Source organism: Manduca sexta, chromosome 9 (assembly GCF_014839805.1).
Source record: "Manduca sexta isolate Smith_Timp_Sample1 chromosome 9, JHU_Msex_v1.0, whole genome shotgun sequence".
Classification (NCBI taxonomy): Eukaryota; Metazoa; Arthropoda; class Insecta; order Lepidoptera; family Sphingidae; genus Manduca; species Manduca sexta.
Genome location: NC_051123.1, coordinates 11,286,261 through 11,307,898, shown reverse-complemented (window position 1 = coordinate 11,307,898; position 21,638 = coordinate 11,286,261). Strand labels below are relative to the sequence as shown.

Below are 21,638 nucleotides of genomic sequence, written 5' to 3'. Positions count from 1 at the left end.
CATACTTACATAAGTCTCTGTAGTCTGTACTTGTGTACTGTAGTCGCTAGCCGGGCGGATATTCTACTACAATCCAGAAAGACGCGCCGTGTGATTATTGCCGCAACAAGATCTGTCGATTTCAATGTTACTAAGTACGCACATACTATAGCGTTTTATTTCATTATAAACTGACGAACATTTGTTGTTTTGATAGAAAAGAAAGATCATACAAGCCGCTTCCTTTATATATTGTCCAACCCCTTATTTGTAGACGTTATTTATCTAAGGACCGAACATTGCTGTTATAACAAATCTGTTTCTCAGCTTTGTTGATCTGACAGCTTGCTGTTTGTTCAGCTTTATTTATCTGACAGCCAACTAGATTCAAATTGTATCTCAATATTAGTCAATCACAACGGCCCTATGTCTACGCATTACGAAGGCTGCCATGCCGTCAGGACTGAGAAAGAGACTTGTTATCACAGCAATGCTCCGTCCTTAGATAAATAACGTCTATGAATAAGGGGGTAAGTGTTTTACAAACTCATGCCTTTATTTCCGTAGGCAGAGGATGTGGGTAGCTCAAGTGGCCCGCTCTACTTACGCTAAACATTACGTTGTTTACAAATTATTAACTTTCTTGATAGGTTTTTTTTTAAATGGATGAATAATGTTTATGCTAAATTATTTTACTTGTTTGACTTCAAAATTTTAATTCATAACATACTTAACTTGAACAAGAGGTATTCGTTAGTATAATTTGAATAACAATATGTCATATAATAAAAATAATTTTAACAAAAAATTAAACCGCCTTCAAAAAACACTCAAAACCAATAAATAATTTCACATAACAAGTATATATTGGATACCAATTTTGGAGTCGGTGCCTAATTAAAATTGCTAGTTAGCTATATTTGTTGCATAGTCCATCTATGAGCTAAATTTCTTTCAAATCAATTAAAAGGAGTAGGTTTGCGTGTACTACAACATACACAGTGAAAGGTGTAATACCAAGCACATGTATGGTGTTTCATCTTTTTATTTCCTCTTTTTTCGAGGCAGGGAGTGTAATACACCCACATTTGACCAGCTATATGTAATAGGGGAAGAATTTGGGTAGTGTTACAATTCACAAATTTAAATATTTCCTTAATAGCTTCCATTTGCTGTGCTGCGGCGATGTGTTTATCTCGGATGACGATCTGACTTGCTGACTTTGTACGCTGGCAGCACATTGTTTTCGTATATTCGTTAATGTATTTATCTAGCTTAACTAGCAATTTTAATTAGGCACCGACTCCAAAATTGGTATCCAATATATACTTGTTATATGAAATTATTTATTGGTTTTGAGTGTTTTTTGAAGGCGGTTTAATTTTTTGTTAAAATTATTTTTATTTTTTGCTTTTTTTGTGTTAGTAAAAAATAGATCGTCTCAATGGCATAGTTGTGTTTCGCTCACGATACGACTATCGCGCTGAGGAGTTACACCTCTGAGTACCACTGAAAAGGGGAAAAGGTGTGATGCTATATATATGTATGTAAGAAGTAGATTCAAGCAAACCTAACGCAAAAACACAACTGATATTATTTGGCTCACAGTACAACTATCGCGCTGTGGTGTTACACCTCTGCCTACCCCTGAAAAGGGGAAAAGGTGTGATGCTATATATATGTATGTATGTAAGAAGTAGAGTCAACTAAACCCAACGCAAAAACACAACTAATGTGTTTCGCTCGCAGTACGACTATCGCGCTGAAATGTTACACCTCTGCCTACCCCTGAAAAGGGTAACAGGTGTGATGCTACATATATGTATGTATGTAAAAAGTGGAGTCAACTAAACCCAACGCAAAAACACAACTAATGTGTTTCGCACGCAGTACGACTATCGCGATAAAATTATACGCCTCTGCCTACCCCTGACACGGGGAAAAGGTGTGATGCTATATATATTTATGTAAGGAGTAAATTCGAGGAAACCTAACGCAAAAACACAACTGATATATTTGGCTCACAGTACAACTATCGCGCTGTGATGTAACACCTCTGCCTACCCCTGAAAAGGGGAAAAGGTGTGATGCTATATATATGTATGTAAAAAGTAGATTCAAGCAAACCTAACGCAAAAACACAACTGATATATTTCGATCATACTTTAACTATTGCGCTGTGGTGTTACATCTCTGCCTACCCCTAAAAAGGGGAGAAAGTGTGATGCTATATACATATATGTATGTATGTAAGAAGTAGAGTCAATTAAACCCAACCCAAAAACACAACTGATATGTTTCACATACAGTACGACTATCGCGATGAAATGTTACGCCTCTGCCTACCCCTGACACGGGGAAAAGATGTTATGCTATATGTATAAGTATTTGAGAAGTACAGGCAACCAAACTCAATGCAAAAACATAACTAAATACGTCACAGGAAAGCTAAATTCGCGATTTCGTTTTCTTGGACGACATAATTATTCTAGTTTTTTTTAATTTTAAAACCAAACTACCGAAGCGATCTTGAAAAAAAATTTATGAGACCAATCTGGAGAGAAATTCTTTCGAATAAAAAAAGAATTTTCCAAATCGGTTCATAAATGAGCGAGTTCTGAGGTAACAAACATACAAAAAAAAAATAAAAAAAAAATCACGTCGAATTGATAACCTCCTCCTTTTTTTGAAGTCGGTTAATTAAATAGTAGAGTTGATTTATAACGCGTTTTGACTCGAGCTAAGAACTCTGTTTGCATTTTTTGCATTATCTGACATGTCATTTTAACTACAGGATATGCGTAACATTAGACACAAATTACGACTAATTTTTGTAATCGTGGCAGCAAAATTAGTATAAATAATTTTATAATACCTCAATTTGTAATTTGCATAAAAAAACGCAAATTTTCAAATATACCGAACATTATTTTGTATTGAGCATGTGGTATTGGACTATAAAGGGTGCATATTATCATGACAACTCTTGTTAGAAAACTAGTTTTATTATACGCTGTCGGTTCAAAGTAAGATTCATAAATGAACGTCATACAGCTCATTTACATCGAAAAATTATTACATTAATATTAGTATAGTTAATACTCCGTTCTAATTTAAATATTTGAGTTGTTAATTATATTTCCTTTTAAAAATATTCGTCCTTCCCAACGGTTGTGTTTATCTATACTTACATTATAAAGAGGAAAAGTATCCTGGGTTGGAATCCCGGGTCAGGCAAAGTGATATTTGGGTTTTTCTGCTCAGTATCAGCCCGGAGTCTGGAATTTATGTCCGATATGGCGATAGGCTCACCCCCTATCACATCATGGGACGTATTTTCACCACTATATTTTTCCTCTAATTAAGGCTCTCAACCCAACAATACAGTGCGCTGGAAGAATTTTTAAGCGCTATCTATTCGAAATTTATCACACAAATAGACAAAAAATAATAACATAATATTTCTACAATGCGTTATATTTACTTTGGTTGTTTCATATTTTTTTACAATGCGAATATTGTTGTTTCCATGCATCTCATAAAATACACATCGTATTCTAATTTGCAACACTATTAGATAGACAATTCAATAAGGAACATTTTGGTAGTTTTTAAGGCAATTATTCATAAAACTTAGCATATTCCCGCCTATAATTATGTGCCGTAAATGTATGGAATCAATACTCAAGGCCGTTTGGTCGGTGGAAGGGCTTAAGTAAAACTCGTTCTAGTTCAATGCTGCTTCCCGCTAGACTACTCGATACGCAGTCACCCTTCAAGAAACTTCAATACAATAAGATTAGAATAAATAATTTATGTTCATTGAACGAGCTAGATTCTTGGCCAATCTGTATTATGTGGATATTGCTATGTGCATATTTATATAAAGAGGTGAAGTTTGTAGGAAGAAATCTTTGAATACTAATTTGATTCTGTTTTTTTTTCAGTAACGAGTTTGGATGAAATTTGGCACATGGTTAAGCCATGTCCTGGGTTAACACATAGGCTATTTTTTAACTAGGTAATCTCCTCCCAGTCTAAATAATGGAATTTTTTCATCTAATTATTAAATAAATGGTGATGACGTCGTTCATTGTTTTAGGGTCTTTATAGTGGGAAAGGTTTTCCACGCGAACGAAGCCGCAAACAACGCCTAGTTAAATATAGAAGTACGTCAAAGTCATGGAACTGACTGTAAGTGTAGCGGGTGTATGCGATTGTACCAATGTTCTTTACCTGTATGTTTAGAATATAATATGCAGTCGTTGCGCTAGACTTACGTCACTCATTGTACAACCGACGAGTATAATAAACAATTATATAATTCCGTATTTCAATAAGTCTCCCCCGCGCACCCCAAATAGGTATATGTTACAATAACTACCTTCATTATAAATTGAATACCACAGTTGAAGTGTCCCGGTTGTATTCTACAACATCCTGAAGAAGGATTCTATCAAAACTTATTTCAACCTACCTAAGATTAAGGAGGAGTCTCAGGAGTAATGTAGCTTCTTAATAGTAAAAAAAAATAAAATAGGTGAAGTGTTTCCTGAGATTAGTGCATTCAAACAAACAAAGAAACTCTTCAGCTTTATTATATTAGTATAGATTACACAAGCCACAAATCCTTGCCATAGACCACCGACTCAGATCTAGGATGGTCCACGAACGCTATTGAAATTTAAGAACATCCAAATTTCAATAAACAATGTGGTTGGAAGCTCTCACAATACCGGGCTTCTGATATACATTTAATTAAATCGAAATCTGAAAGACCAACTGCGAGACCTCATGACTCTGTGAGCTCCTTCTGTTTTAATCGGATCGCTAACAAGAATTTTATTTTTGTATAACTATTATAAAATAAAGTTAATGTAACATTTATTTTTCGGATGACAACACTTCAGCCTTTTTTTTGGTGGCTCCCCATCAGTCAACAACATCTCATTCTGCCCCCTGACCTTCATGGTCAAGGGGCAGATTGAGATGAGAAAGCTTTCGAAACGTGGGAAGGAAAAATAAGCGTTAATATCCGAAAACTAGTATAATCATTATATTAATAATATATTGTAAATACTAGAATAGCTTCGATATTCACCTTGAACACAATAAACGATTTAATATCCGTGCGTTTTACTCCTGTAGAAAATATAATAGCAACAACTTTTTGTGGCTTATTTACTAATAAAAAAAAACAAATAGACGCTTACACGGTTTATTTAAAAAAATGTATTATTTGATTTTATGTTAATCTTTGGACATTTACCAGGGAAATAAGATTATAGTAAAAAAATAAGAATCATAAAAGAAACTGTTTCCGCCCGGGATCGAACCGGGGACCTTGTGCGTGTGAAGCACACGTGATAACCGCTACACTACGGAAACATGCTTGAGTTAGTTGAAATTGTTAATAATACGTTATATATGAGAAAAATTTTAATAATATTAAAATTTATAACAAAGAACCACTAACTTTTCTTTCCAAAAATTACACTTTAAGTATATATCGATATGATTAATTTGCATTCAGTGCAAAAATATAAATTTTCAATTATTACATAAATTATAAAGTAATAGGCGGCAAGTTTAAGGCTATAAAAATCAATATAACAAATAATAGTATAATAGTTCAACATCATAAAATAAAATGAATATATCGAAGTTGTATCACAATTCATTCGAAACGGCATACACAGCATTATCACAAGATGGCGCTATCTTACACTACTCTCACAACTCTGGCAAACTTCCATATTTACTTTCTAAATAGATGGCGCCACATTATACGATTGTATATCACCGAACTATTCCAACCAAGATTTATATTTCGCATCATTTATTTTATTTTTTATTATTGCTGTATTATTTATCATTTGATTAAAGATTGTGATATTCTTGCCCCGTTGTTGGTGGTAGGCTACCAGATTATATTCAGCAGAGACTATTTCTAAGTCGCTTTTTAAAACTCAAACGGAGTACGTCTAGTAAGGCAGTCTTGATAAAATTGATAACGCAATGTTTAAAAACGTTGAATAATATAAATGTACACATTTATCTACATCATGGATACGGACTCATAATAAGTAATATTTACAAACAACCAACCCCTTACCTGAAGTCTCTTGATGGTCGCCTTCATAATAATTATTTGGACCACGCTTTACTTACCTCTACTCAAGTGTAATCACTGTACAGTACTCGGCAAAAACGATAGATAAAACTGCTAAGTCATTACATCATTACGTTAGGCATTAAATCATAACAAATATCAGTTATTAGTTCAGCACTGAGCCGGGCCACGAGAACTTGACACGCCGCTCTAAATGTTACCAGCGATTCATCTCCGCTAATCCGCGTAATAGTGATGTAATGAATGAACTGCTCTAACAACCATAAAAAACAACTGTATTTTTTTCTCATATACTGTAGTTTATACCTTAAACTGATTTTGAAAAGATCAACACCAGAGTTTCTTGCCCGTTCTTCTCTGGTGATGAATGCTTTCCGAGCTGATAGAGTTAATATTGGCGGAATCTAAATAATGTATATAATTTTACAGGTTACAATAAATTATATAATTTCATTTTTTTAAGGCGGTGCGTCTACCAAAGCGGCGCGCTAACCGTATTTTTAGAAACTTTCTATTCAAAATTTATAATGCATGTAGAAATAAAACTTCATGTTATGTCATCATATTATGTTTATAAAATCTTATCTTTAATTTGCTTCTTTCTTTTTTATAATATTGATATTATATCGTTAATTTCATAATTAAAATACTGCTATAAATAGTGATTGCGTGCATCTTCTCTAAAGTACATATCTTCAGTTACAGCCAACATGATTAGATAGAGAATTTAATTAAAAATACTCAGATTGAAACTGCGTTTTCTAAAATAGTAATAGCATTACTTAAGTCAATATATGCGTGCCGTCATTTTATGAACCAAACAAGCAGAAAAAGTATAAACGTACTAATGAATATCATAAAAGTATTCTACTGCAATAGTCTTTTTATTAAACTAAGATCTCTTCCCTATATTTGTCATTTAGCCTCTATTCTGCATAATTAATTTTCGGTCGATATTTCGGTACTATCGATCACAGCCCATCCCTTCGTCTCGCGCAGTCTAGTTGAAACGGAAAGTGATGCGTGGGAACGCGGTCAAAGGCCCGCGCGCGGTAACCGCTGCAATTACATCGATTGCCATAAACAATTATACGCCTATTTTTGTATTGATACCAATCGATAAAAGAGATTTCTTGTGGCTCTAATTCATTTTCCTTCCTTAATCCTTATTTTTATTTAGAATTTAATTATTAGCACAACGTCAGTACACATGTACAATAAAGAAGATAAAAAAAAACATAATATTCAATCATATACCATATACCTTATGTTCTATATTACCTTATATACCTTGTGGCCGATTACCATTAATTAGCACATCATCATCAACAATCAGCTTGTCGCTATCCACTGCTCGTAGGCCTCCCCGAGTGAGCGCCATCACGGTCTTGAGCAGCCCGCCTCCATCCGTTACCCACCGCCTTTTTCAAGTCGTCTATGAACTAACACAAGAACAAGTATTTTTTTACCACGGTAAAGTCAATATGTGACTTAACTCGTTTGGTTGCAACTTAAATCGCCACTGCTCTTGAAATAGAAGCCTAAGACCGGCAACGCATCCAAAATTATTCTGATAAGGTATTTGAGGAAACGGATATCAATAACCTTTCAGATGATTCATGCTCATTTACAGACCCCAGCTATATAAAACTAAATATAAATAGCACATCGTTCACCACACTAAACCTATATTCTATATGAATTACAACTCATAAAAGGTTACTCTGATAGCATATAAGAATAAGATCCTTGTGCTTGGGTAAAATGGATATAAAATCCACGTAAGCTGCATAAGTAGATAAGGTTCGTTTTTCCGAAACAGTTGTAAGCATCTCATTAAAGGTTAGATACATATGCAAAAGTGAGAGTGCATGCAAAATTAATTTCTAAAATTTTATTATTTATTTTGTTTTAATCGTAATTTGCATACTTAAAGTTTATGAGGCAATTAATTATACTTACCGTCGCATAATAAATTATTTTGAACGGTGTTTACGTATAATTTACTGTATCGTTTATGCATCACACGTAATTTAGTATCGACGAGGCTATTTTAATTGATATTGTAATTTAAACTGATTTTTTTCCAGTTTTATTTTAACTTAATAAATCCTTATTTTCCTTCCCTTAAAAGGGAACATTATAACGCGATGCATAATAAAACCAAAATTATACACTCTAATATAACTATTTATACTATTACAATCTTTAATTTATCGAAAGCACCAATTTGCGCTTGAGCAATATCCCATAAAATAGCGTATGGTTGCCGCCATACGCACAGAATGTAAGATCAAACACGCGAGCACATAAATACAGGGACGGAATGAGGGACACAAATACCCTAGACGGGTCGGTCACACGACCCCCCATAAAAAATATTCATCGGTTCATAAAATAATTAATAAAACGCGTAATAATGACTTTTGGTTATGACTTAAGAAGTCTAGTTGCATCTATAACTTTATAGTTAAGCAAACAAGATTGACTTGCAATATATTTTTTTAACTCCAAAAACTAATCACACCAACCGCTTAATAGCCACAAAGATATTATACATCTTGTCGGACAGAGTTTTGTAAAACAATGGCAATTAATAAAATATCGTTTTAAAACCTTAATGGGTACATCCCCCACAACGTTTATCCAACTGCATCCCAGTACACGCATCTAAAGCCCACGAGTGTTGAAACCAGCATGGTGGCTGGAAAGCTGTATATGAGGCTCGTTGCGTGCTACCAACTGTATCCTTATAGGAATAGATTTTAGTAGTAGAAACACGTAGAATGTCTGGTGTTGCTCTACCACATGGCAATGTGGCTCTATGTGATAATGATTATTACCTATCGTAGACTACTTAGTTTAGAGACTACGTATATTGAATATCAATCAGGTGCTAGATTCGATTTCCATGTCAAGCAATGTTTTATATGAATTTTTGAACACAATTTGACCAGAATTGTTCCGGTGACCGGAAAACCTGAATGGGACGCAATTTTTTATATAATAATAGCGGTTAACTAATAAAGTTTTGTCAACCCTGATCTAATGTATGTTACAAAACAAAAGATATTAAACCAGAGGTTAAAATAAGATGACATATAATTAACTGGATTAAGTAATAAAAGTTTCGCTTTTACCGCAAACATATTTCCGTTGTTTATAATAATTTGCAATAAAATACACGTGAAAGCGCCATATTTGCCGCCGTATCGATATGCAATCGATATATTATGAAACAATAACAACGCAATCAAAATAATAGTTTAAAAACGCGGAAATTTAGACATGCTATAGAGGCTAATCTCGTAGCAGATATTTTAGTACATTTTTACTACCTCCATAGCTTAGTGTATGGGTATATCGTCTCAGATCCATGTGATTATGGCATGAAATGTTATGCTACCCTTATTTGGATTGGAGCAGGTTGGCATCAGACATCCAGCTGGTTCTATAAGTCAAATAATTCTTGCAACGTGTTGGAAATAGTGTCTGCTCTATCTCCACATAGGAGAGAGATAAGCTCATGTGGAGGAAGATGACACCTGCTAAGTCAAACGCAATGTTATAAGTCAAAGTTCTCTATTCTCATTTATTAAAATGCAGACGAGTATAAGCGATAGTCTCTTGGTATTTAGTTGAAAACCAAAAGAATCTCAGAACGTATATCACAAACACGTAATATGTAAAACGGAGTCATCTCGCGCCACGTAACAACTCATCTGCAATTACATCATGCGCGATAGATATCTGGCAAGCGACAGGCGATGTTGTTCGATGATAATAGCGTCTATTATTAATATACTCATACTATGAGTATGAAGAAAGATTAAAATATTTAACATAAATATATCATGTCAATATCAATGAACAATCATAAAAATATCATCATAAAAAAATTATAATCGAAATAACTTATTTTGATATATATTAAAAAACATGGTGATAATTGTTAGTTCGATGAAACCTGTACTGGATTTCGTAAAAGTATGTTTATTAAGGTATATTTCCACGCCATTGTGCAAATACTGCGGCCTATAGAAGAACACAAGGCCTTTGTTGATACGTATAAAATATATACCTAAACACAACGATATATAAATAACTGCGAATTGTGAAACCTCCTCCATTTTTGAAGTTGGTTAAAAATCAAGCCTAAGTACTCTATTGTAAATTGCATTAAAGAAAAAAAACTATAACCCATCAACAATAACAATTACACGCAGGGCAGACGCATTTTATAAAAACTATTACGTAAACGCGGAACCTTCGCCTTGGCGCCGCAGCCCGAGCGTGTACACACCGACCGAACTATTATATTTACATTAATTATTGACCTTCGGAATCACTTCACGCACTTTTTCTCTCGTTGTTTTGGTTAGTCGCGTGTATTATTTTCGTTATAACTGTTTTCGATTGGGTTTTTAGTTTTGGTACAAATACTGAGTATTGACTAATCGTATTTGACAATGATGGCTAACGATGTATTATATTCGTGATAAACATGACTACAATATATCTGCGGATAGAGTTAATAAAATTATAAAATAATTATTATAATCATAATATTATTGAAATGACAGAAACAAATGGAAGCGACGAGTATATCACTCGATACTAACGAAACTGAGACGTTTGCCCTCAAACATGAGTAACACCCTAAATTGCATACTTCAAGATGATTTTATTATTTCATTTTCTACCTCTGTGAAATTCGCATTCTATTGTCCTAATAAAAAGTGACAATGCAATCACAATCCCTGTAATGTTATGTATTAATTGGTGGCCATTTACTATTCAAGTGACTAAACAATTACCCGCTTGCCTACCATCTGCTACAAAAAATACAACTTCACTCCCAACAAAGATAAGCTCTTACATAAAATGCGGAGTCGGCGCGCGTTGAAATCTATTGTTCTTGCTTGTGAATTAGTGTGAAGGAAAAACCAAATGCCAACAAGATATGCCGATTACTGAGTTTAATGTGTTTCTTATTACGCATGCATTAATTTATGTACATGTATCCGATATTTAAATAAATTAGCTGATCATAATAATTGTAATAAATGAATTTTAACATTTACAATATTATTTGATAGGCGGTCAACCGTTTTGATCAATTTTGCCTCTAAGCAAATATTATATACTAACGCTGTTGAATCGTATGGTCAATGTAGCCTATATTATTAATATAAGAATAAATCGCGCATTTAATACCATTTAATTTGTCTCTTCTTTATTATTGACTATTTTTTCTCCAGAACTCTACATTTACCTCTTAGTCCCTATTTATTTTTCTCCACTTATTTATCTAAGATACAAGATTAAAACTAAGCGGATGCACCAATTCATCCAACCTTTACCCCTTCAAAGTTCCTAACCTAGGAAAACAGTCGATTCAGTCGCGTTTCCCAGGCCATTGCCAGTTAGCGCGCCGCATCGCGTCAGAACACGCGCCCGCGCACCGCACGCGGCCACTTGCTATAGTTCTGTGTTTGTGTTAGTGCAACGAGGTATGTATTTTTTGTGATTTATTTTAGGTATATTTTTGATGAGGAATATATATTTTTGAGCTTTGTTAAATTTCAGTTTAATTAATAATTTGATGTGTTTTTGGCATTACTAAAATAATTTTAAGTTTTTTGGATGTTAATATTAAGATATCAACGAGAGACTTCCTTAGGTAAAAATTTATTTTCATTATTGACAAAAATGGTCAGTATTATAATTTTCTCTGATACGCTTAATCTGATATTATCCTGGCGTATTAGTGTGACTTGCTTCAAAATATGTTTATCTATTGTCACGGGATTTGCAGAAAAAATAACATTAAGATTTGAATACTTTATTATATCACTAGATTTATTACATATTGGATGTTCCTTCAGAGAATGCTTTTGGGGTAAATAATTTTTTTATCGACATTATATAAATAGAGATAAAATTATGAACATTTCTCCATAAGATAGTGAAATATATCTTAATTTACGGCAATATTTTAAAACAACTTTAAATTGAATACGTGGTAGAAATTAGTTACATTGCATGCATCGTATACGAATTATACACAAAGAAATGTTACACAACATATTTATAGGTGCAATAAATAAGAGGAAATATTTATTTACGTTTTCATTCAGGTTCATAAAACCAATTTGCACTAATTTATTTGTGATTTACAACCTCGGCGACAATGTAAGGAACGTGAGGTCGCACGTGCGATATCTAAATAGGGCAAATCTTGAGACCTGAACAAATTGTATTGTTGTAAATTTTACTATTAGACGCTGCGCAGACTCTGACAAATTATTATTACAAACATCTACTATTCCGGAAATACTATCTTGAACTTGCTGAAGACACTAAAATATTAGTTAAGTAGGCAATCAGGAATACAAATTCTGCCGTCATAATCAAAGGCGGCAAATTTTTTGTATACCTGATTTGGAATGCACATTAAATGAACTTTCTTCCTAAGTTTCATACATTTACGTAAATTATAAATGCATTTTTTTATCTGATAAACAGCAGTAAGAACAATAAGATAATCTATTTACCGAGTAATAAAGCAGATCCGCCTTTTCTGACTTACTTCGCTCTGGATTACCACGGCAGCATTAAGAAGTCTATCTTTGATCTACTAATAGTATTATATACTTGTATTCATAATCTATTCTCTGGTGTTGTGGTTATTTTATCAAGGTAAGTTAGAATATACCGACCACATTAAAACAAAAGTTCGCCAGCTCGATTCCCTCAAAACCATTGATACTAAAACATTATCTCGGTTCTGCGTGATTTAATGACTAATTCTCACGACACACGAATTTTAGTATACTTATTAAATTTAATCAAAAACTGACCGCATTATTATTTTATTTCTTCGACTCCTAAATTATTTGTTGTAAATAAAAATAATAATTCATTCAATAGATTACAACACGGTTGAAACTTAAAGATTTATACTTGAGTTTTGTATGAAATCGAAAAGTGATTTTTATAATTCAGCTAGACCACGGTTCAATAAACAACAACCGAACTAAAACGACGTCATACACAAATAACACACATCACGCATTTTCCCCGAAGGGTTATGCAGAGGCGCAACCAGAACACCCACTTTTCGACAAGTATGTTCCGTCCCATGATGTGATAGGGGGCAAGCCTATCGCCATATCTTACATAAATAAACTTGTGGAAATAAGATATACAACAGAAATATTGAATTTCCAATCTGCTCTATTTTACAACATTCATAATAATAAAAAAAAAAAAAAAAAAAATATTTTTATTGTCATCTATATGTACACTTGTTTGTTTTCCAAATAAGTAAAATAAAAATAAATAAATAAATAATAACTTCTAGGAAATAGTAGTATTAGCATATATACCTTATATTTCTTAATTCAGGGTCAGTTTTTTTAACCATAAAAGGAACTTTGCATAAGACACAAAAACATGTAATAGTGTCACGCGTTCAGTACATTGCGGAAAACTAACCGCATAAAAACATAACTAGTTCAAAACGACAGCAAAAAATATAATTTAATTACATGATATTAATTAATTTCAACGCACTTAGAGAGTAAATAGAGTTTGTAATTCTATTTGAAAAACACTAAATTACATGTCATTCATCAAATAAACATAGGCATAGAAATGACGTAGAAATATTTGAAAGAGCACGACATTTAAATCGTTTATTGAGTAATTAATCCATAAGAGATACATTAACATATTTTTAACCGACTTTAGAAAAAGGAGGTCGTTATCTATTCGACGTGTATTTTTTTTTTCATATTGTGAATACATCTGACTTTTAAAGAAACCACTAATGAACTGAGATGAAGTACTAAAAATTCATTCAAATGTAATTTTTTAATCGCTCTTTTCCACGGATTGGATGGTATTGGTAATGACGATTTGCGAAAATGTGTTTTTATTAACCGGCCTTTATTTGTCACTTTTTTTTGGGGGTACGCTTATGCTCGAAAGTCAGAAGTCCATAATTTTTGTACAATTTTATTTCATATTTTTGTAATTTCCGTTTGGTACACTGCATGCCCCCGCGGTGCCCGACAAAGAAAGCCCTGGTTATTAATAATTTATTTTATATTTTTACATTAGGCAGTTTAATAATATTCAAGCTATAGGAGTAATTTAAAACGGCCACTAAATGCGTACCAAAGTCAAATCCGATACATTTTCCGTATTTTAATAGGATGAACTGCGACCTCGACCGCAGCAGCGTACCTTTCCCTTTTATTATACTAATAACATGCGAATATCGAGCGAGACTAATCTAGTATTAAGGATTATAACATCCAACAAAGAATTGTATATTAGAAAATCTTACGGATAATAAGTATATCGCTCAAACATGTAGCAGTAAATCTCGTAAAAGTTGAGTAGGTATAGCATTGTTTATACCTATCGCTAAGCATCGGTGTGCGAAAACTGTTTTGTTGATTTAAAAGAACTGTAGCCAATACACACTCACGCCTTTTATTCCTGAAGGGTTAGGCAGAAGCACAACTGGTCCGTAAACTTTCCACCGTGTGTATTCCGCCCTATGTGATGAGCCTATCGCCATATCGGACACAAATTCCAAACTCCGGGCTAATAGTGAGTATAACAAAATATCTCTTTTCCCGCCCTAGGCATCGAATCCGAGACCTTAGCATTGCAGTCATACCGCAATACTACTGCGCCGCTAAGGCATTAAATAAATGTAGTTATGATACTAAGACTCATAATAGACGATCCTCAGATTTCCGATTTATCAGGTTAACGAGCTGTGTCGTATGTCAAACAGAGCCTTGTAATTCATTCTAGTATTTCTTCTGCTAAGAGGTAGTGGTCGTGACGCTCACAATGCCGGCAAATTGCTAGTCTACTCGTCTATTACAAAAATACATTTAGAGACTGTTTAATTTATTTTATTTTATTCAGTCGTTCATTATGTTTTATCGTTCAAAACAATTCCCAAATAAATCCTTCAATTACTTATCAAAATAATATTTTGATGTTATCACGTACGCCCATGAAAACTCATATTGTACGTACACAATAACAATAACTTCTAATTCACGTAAAATGCGAGGCCAGCTAATTAACAGACAATATAATATTTATATGAATATGTTTAATTAATGCACTTTGTTTAACGACCTACTTCTCACATAAATATACATCAAATGTGAATTACCTTATGGTAGAAAATAATTTTAAACATTACATATATAGAAATTATACAACGTGTATTATAATTCAGAACTTTAAATATTTTGTTGCATAAATTACCTATGCAATATATTTTTTTAAGGTTATAGCTTAAGGTCCATTTTTCATACATTTTGTTTCACCTTTAATCTGGGTAACTAAACAAGTATTGACAAGTAAAGAATTTAAATTCTCGTCTAGTTAGTGATTAGTTCTCGCAGTTGAAAGAAAAACGTAAAAATAATTAATATGCATGGATATTTCGGCCTTTAAAATTTCGTCGTATTAAATTTTTTAAAGACGCTAAACGCAAATTATCAATTTCATTGCTCTTTTAAAACACTAAGGCGGTATTTACTCCTCTCCAAGAATATTTAGACTTTAATAGGCGTTACTTCGTCGAGACTTCGCCTGCGTGAAATTGGCTTTTTTCAGCTCAGTATCAGCTCTGAGTCTGGAATTGTAGTAGGGTCGCTCCAATTTCATGGAAGTTAACATAACTGGTGAAATGTGGGTGTGAAACACCTCTACCTGCCCCTGAAACGACGTGGGTTTTGTATTTATGAATGACTTCAGTCTAAACCACTACCAATATCACACATCTCGCTAATTATCCAAAATTACCTCATAATATTTGAATAAGCAAACATTACGCAAGCGGTGGGAAGGTATTGTGCCCACACAATGAGCGAACAACAATAGACGGACATCCAGATAGCGCGAGATAACTCTGTTTAAAAATCAGATGTATAAACTGACGGCTGACCTGTTAACTGTTGCTTAATGCAAGTGTAAATACATCTTAAGTCCTACAGTATGGGGATATTTAAAGAATTCTGTCTTGGTATCTCCTGCTGCGTCGTAAGAGGCAACTAAAACGGGGCTATCGGAAGTTGTGGCCTCGTAGCGGAGAAAACGCGGCTTCATTTCGACAAATGGTGCCGAAAGTAGGGATCTTCTGAGCCCAGAAAGAAATGAATCGCATAACGACATTGTGCAGAGATGAGTCCATTAAATATGGAAGCACTCTTAACCTCTCGGAGTCGTTTCACGTGCGCAGAAGTAGGCCACCACTGGTTTTTGTCGGTATGACGGCATAAAATTGGTAGGAGCCCGACTTAGGACATTTAGATGCTATCTAGATTGGAAGGCCAATGAGTCCGACATAACCATTCTTCCGTTCACCAGGTTCAAGAATGACATCAAAAAAATGGAGTTTTGATGCGAAAAAAATAATTTAACCACATCTTGGTATTTTGGGATGTATCGAACTCAAACGATGAAAATAAAGTTTTATATAGGTACAACTAATTCAACTTCACTGTACCCATTGTAAATTTTCATGCCACGATGGCGTAATATAATTACCGCTGGGTCGGGTGATATTTAATTTTTCAGTTCAATATCAGCTCGGTAACCAAAAATTGCAACGCGATATGCTTGCCCCATATCACAACATGGAACGGAATACAAACGGCGTTAAGCGGCACACTAGTTACGTCTTTACCTACCCCTCCTCTTCAAGGATAAAAATAAAATATGGTATAAAACAATGTGCATCTTACGTCTAAAGAGACAGCATACAATTTGCATCGAAACTAATGATCCCGAATAAAAAGCGTCGTCTAACGCTGCATCTTATTACCAAGAAAAACTATCATCTTCATCATCATCAGCCTATATCTTTGACCACTGCTGGACAATGGCCTTTTCAAATATGCGCCATGTTACCGTGTCTTCGGCCTGTCGCATCCAGTTCTTAGCAGCGACCTTTCGCAGATCGTCATTCCACCTAGCTGGAGGGCGTTCTACACTACGTTTGCCGAGCCGTAGTCTCCATTCAAGAACTCGTTTACCCTATCGGTTATCTATATTACCATGAAACTATTAGTTCCACTAGCATCTACAGCAACCGTCACTTTTATAGTAGCGTAGTATTTCTGAGCATAAATTGACGTCTGTGCCAAAAGAAGACCTTCGGGATGCGCCGCTCTCTTCTCCGCGTGCTATCCAATGCTCGCCGATAGTCAGTGCGCAGATGTCGCAACGAGGTCGAAGTTTATATTGCGAAATGTAAATAGTACAAAAATTAATTCACGTATTCATATGAAAATGACACGGTGTTAACATGATAAATGTTAAGGCACATAATGCTTCAATGATTCATCAATTTATTAAAATCGGAACACAATGACGTAGAATGCTGCTTCGCGGTAGAAATAGATATTGTAATATTACTTATCCAAACAGGATCGTTACCATCTAACATAGTGACTGTATCCGTAAAGTTAGGCAAATGCAAATAATACTCTGACGGTCCTTGGAAAATTATATTATATCCGCAATGTCGCGATAGTCAACCTATCACGACGGCAAGAAATTCTAGTTCCATTATATTACAATACGTTCGATATAAAGAAATACACACTTAGATCATATCGGACAACTCTATTTCCGCTATTTCAATTCAAAACATAAAAACAAATTCAGAACTTCACAAACTACAGTTTAAGCACACAACCATGAATCTATGTCAAAATTGACCTAAGTTGCAATTTCAGATTTGCAAGTCAATTTATCACTTTTTATTTATTTATTTAATCAACTACATTATCAATGCAAACAACATGGATAAAAAACAGTCACAAAACCCAATGACTGATGTTTATATTTATAATAGATGTACACAACATTATTATGTTAGTAATATAAAAAATACCAATAATATAATTGCATCAAATAAAAGTGACGGTAACTTTTTTTTATTCATTGAATAAGGAGACGAGCTTGCCGTTCGCGTGATGGTAAGCAATACGACGGCCCATAAACAATAGAAACACCATCCAAAATCTTGAAATACAAAGTATTGTTTGGTATTCCACTGCGCTCGCCATCCTGAGACATGAAATGTTAAGTCTCATTATATCCAGTAGTCACACTGGCTACAATACAAAAAAAAGTAACCTAATATTATCTAACGCAAATCCTTAATAAAAAAAGTGTAACGACAACGACAACTTATAAAACAAACACAGACTGATATAAAGGAAATGATTGGAACAGTTGCTTACATACCTAGAACATTTTTTCTAAATGATCTGGCCCGGGCAAGATCCAAGAGTATTTGCCAAATCTTAAAAAAAAAAAACAAAAATGTTGTAACAGAGGTGCCCCCTACCGCCCTTTAGCAACAAACATTACTGTAACATTAATCACCGGAACGGATCCATTGGCGTTTTATTATCTGTGAAGAAAGTACTTACAAAATTGTGAAATGAAAAATCATTGTTCTAGTGGAAAATTACTATTTCCAACACTATCTTTTATTTCATCAATATTGTTGCGGTTTAAAGATTAGTGTTTCCAGACTCGGCGAGCTCCCGGCATGGTGTCATAAGTATGTCTTGAGTTAGTTTACTGAGGATGCAGTGACTTGTGTACGATAAAGATTGTCATTTGATCTAGTGGCAGATAAGCGTACCGTAGGGTTCTCGCTTTGATTCCTAGGGCGAGCTAAATCTCTACTGTATATTATTGTAAACTTTAACTGTTTGTATTACTGTTTATTTTTATAATAGATGGGGATAATTAAGTAATTATGATTGCCGCCTATATAAACACTCATAATATTCCAAAATTTATCGTTGCGTGGTCAGACTCACGTATACACTGTTTTCTTGGAAACGAATTCTATTTTTCTAGAAATAAAATTGAACAACGCTCTGCTTAATTTAACAACACTACAAATAAATACGACGTACCCGCATTATCTGTTCACTACCCAGCGCTGGTGACCACTGAACCGATTCTGTCGAGCAATAAAACGTTGCGCCAGCGCATTATCATTACCGCCGTCAGAATCAAATTATAGCTGTTAAGTCACACTGCATTGCTTCTTATTGAATGGCAGGCATAAATTACAATAGAGTTTAATTTTTTGAATAAATATCGCAAATGGTGTGAAGGATTTTATTATAAATTAAACTAATAATGACAAAAAAAGATTTTAGGCACAAATTACAACATAGTAGTATGTCCTATAAAGACTAACAGCGCCATAATTTTTGTATATTCAAAGTATTCATAAATAGTTATGATTATCTGAACCACTAGGTAACCTACGGTGGCATGCCGAAATTTAACAATGAAAAAATTCGGGAAATTATTGTAAAATTAGTTTACACTTAATTGATTAATTTGCAAATATTGCAGCAAATCGTATTGTAAAATGTGTCAAAAACATAATTGGCTAGAAGTAAGTAATAGGGGGCGCGAAGAACCCACAGTTGACATGATAATCTCTCGATAGATGGAAGAAATAGTTGTCGTAGGTCATGTCAAAGTAGAATAAAGGATAGTATTGAAGAAATACAATTAGGAATTTAATGCTTGCTATCGGCCGAAGTAAAGCTTAATCACGATATTAAAGTGGGTCAGATAATAAAAGGTTTCTATTGTGCGTGTCCGAAGATGCAATTTGAAGATTTACAAGGTGAATTATTTATTGTATGGCCTATTGTTAAATACCATTGTGTTTCATGTATTCCGGGGCTAACTAATAAATTAACTCTCAATGTAATCTCATGCCTTAATTCCTTGTTTAATGGATATTATAAATTATTAAAGAAACTCAGTAGTAATAATAATTCATTCGAAAAAAATGAGTATCAACTTCAGTCTATGAACAAACAGCTATAGACATTGAGAGTGGGTTGTTAGCTTTAAGTATTAGGAAATGAAGAGAGGAGTGTTTTATAGGCCTGCTTACAGCAGTTTAGTAATCTAGTTTATAATTACGGGGAATTTTAAACTGAATTAATAGTTTGAAATTACAGTAAGGCTAAGCAAAAGTGATCCCATTAAAATCACTTTCCATTTACCGATTAAGTATTTAACCGAGCAGTTATCACTGGAATTGGCTGCCTCGGTGGATTAGTTGTAATGCGTACCCGGTACAAGTACGACTATCGCGCTGAGTTCCTGGAATCAAATCCCGGGTCGGGTCAAAAATAGCTTTGACTGGGTTTTTCTATCTTAAAAATTACTCAGTCACACCCACAGGCAGGAAGTTGGCGGTGGAATACCCCCCGTGCCTCTGTAAGCACATAAAGCCGTTAGTCCTGCGCGTGGTCTCTCTCCAGTCATATTGGATTGCCGTCTCACCGAACTATGAGATTGAAGGAACAGAGAGTGCACATGTTTATAGCGCACACATTAATGCACTATAATATCTCCTGCGTACCGGGCTGATCTCCGTTAAGATCGGCCGCCGTGGCCGGAATTCGACTAAGAGGGATTCATTCAGCTCTGTTGATGTTCCCTATCAAGGTATATGTACCCCATTTACCTTATTTCAATTACATTAATATTTCACACACGGCGTCGCTTGCGCAACGTTCACACGAGCGACAAAAACACCGGCCAGCTACGATAACTGCAGACTTGGGAAAAAATTATACACTAACTTTGTTATTGAAAATTGTACATTAAGAACTGCTAAGGCACCGCGCAGATGGTGTTAACTTGTTGCCAAGAAATGCTCATATAGATGTATCACCTACTTTGGTAAAAGTTCTCGACAATGACTTCTGATTATAGCTAGTCTACGCATGGCCTTTGCCATAAAACTTGATTTATTCCGTTTAAAAAATAAAATTCAGTGTAGTGGTTTTCATCTAAACAAATCTACTATTAGGCGATCTTAAAAGAAGGTGACATTTTTTTAACAATTATCTTTCAAGATCATGCTTTTGTTTTAACAAAACAACATTACTATATAAAAATTTTACAAAGTACCTTTAAATTTAACGCTCGAAACACTTAATGTGCCATTATTGTGGCAAGTTCGCGCTTTTTGTGTAAAATTTAAGGTGAATTACTGGTTGATTGGATTTATATGCCATGCGCATGAAAATTAATATCATGTCATATTATAACTATAATTTATTCTAAAGTGTAGAGTGGAGTAATTGTATATGTTGAAGGAAATAGAAAGAAAATGTAAATTAACGTCTATATATTCACCATAATTTTTAATTACCTCTATGTTTTATGTTATTGACTAATTTTAACCAAAATGTATACTTGTAAATTGTTTTTTGAATTTTGGTTCTTTGAACATTTTAGGAACTAATAGTTCAAGTTTTTAAAATCTGTTACTTTTAGGAGCCCGATTATCCCTGCAAACCATAGGGTACTTTTTTCAGGAATTAAACTTCAAAGCGAGCAAAACCACGGACAAAATCACACATTAAAGCAAAAAATAAATTTACCTAATTCCAAAGTTTAAGTAATGAGTGTGTAA

The 21,638-nt window shown here is 34.1% G+C and overlaps 1 protein-coding gene and 1 non-coding gene across 2 annotated transcripts in view; one reads left to right on the top strand and one right to left on the bottom strand.

Moving 5' to 3' along the window:
- Nucleotides 1-5,294: 5,294 nt before the first annotated feature.
- Trnav-cac lies at nt 5,295-5,367 on the bottom strand. The gene has a single exon. It is a non-coding gene; the product is annotated as a tRNA-Val (tRNA).
- Nucleotides 5,368-11,532: 6,165 nt separating this feature from the next.
- LOC115442394 (glucose dehydrogenase [FAD, quinone]) overlaps nt 11,533-21,638 on the top strand; it is a 40,414-nt gene continuing 30,308 nt past the window's right edge. Inside the window, exon 1 of the mRNA XM_030167425.2 lies at nt 11,533-11,625. The gene's annotated coding sequence lies outside the window, so the exon portion shown is untranslated. The remainder of the gene's footprint in view (nt 11,626-21,638) is intronic.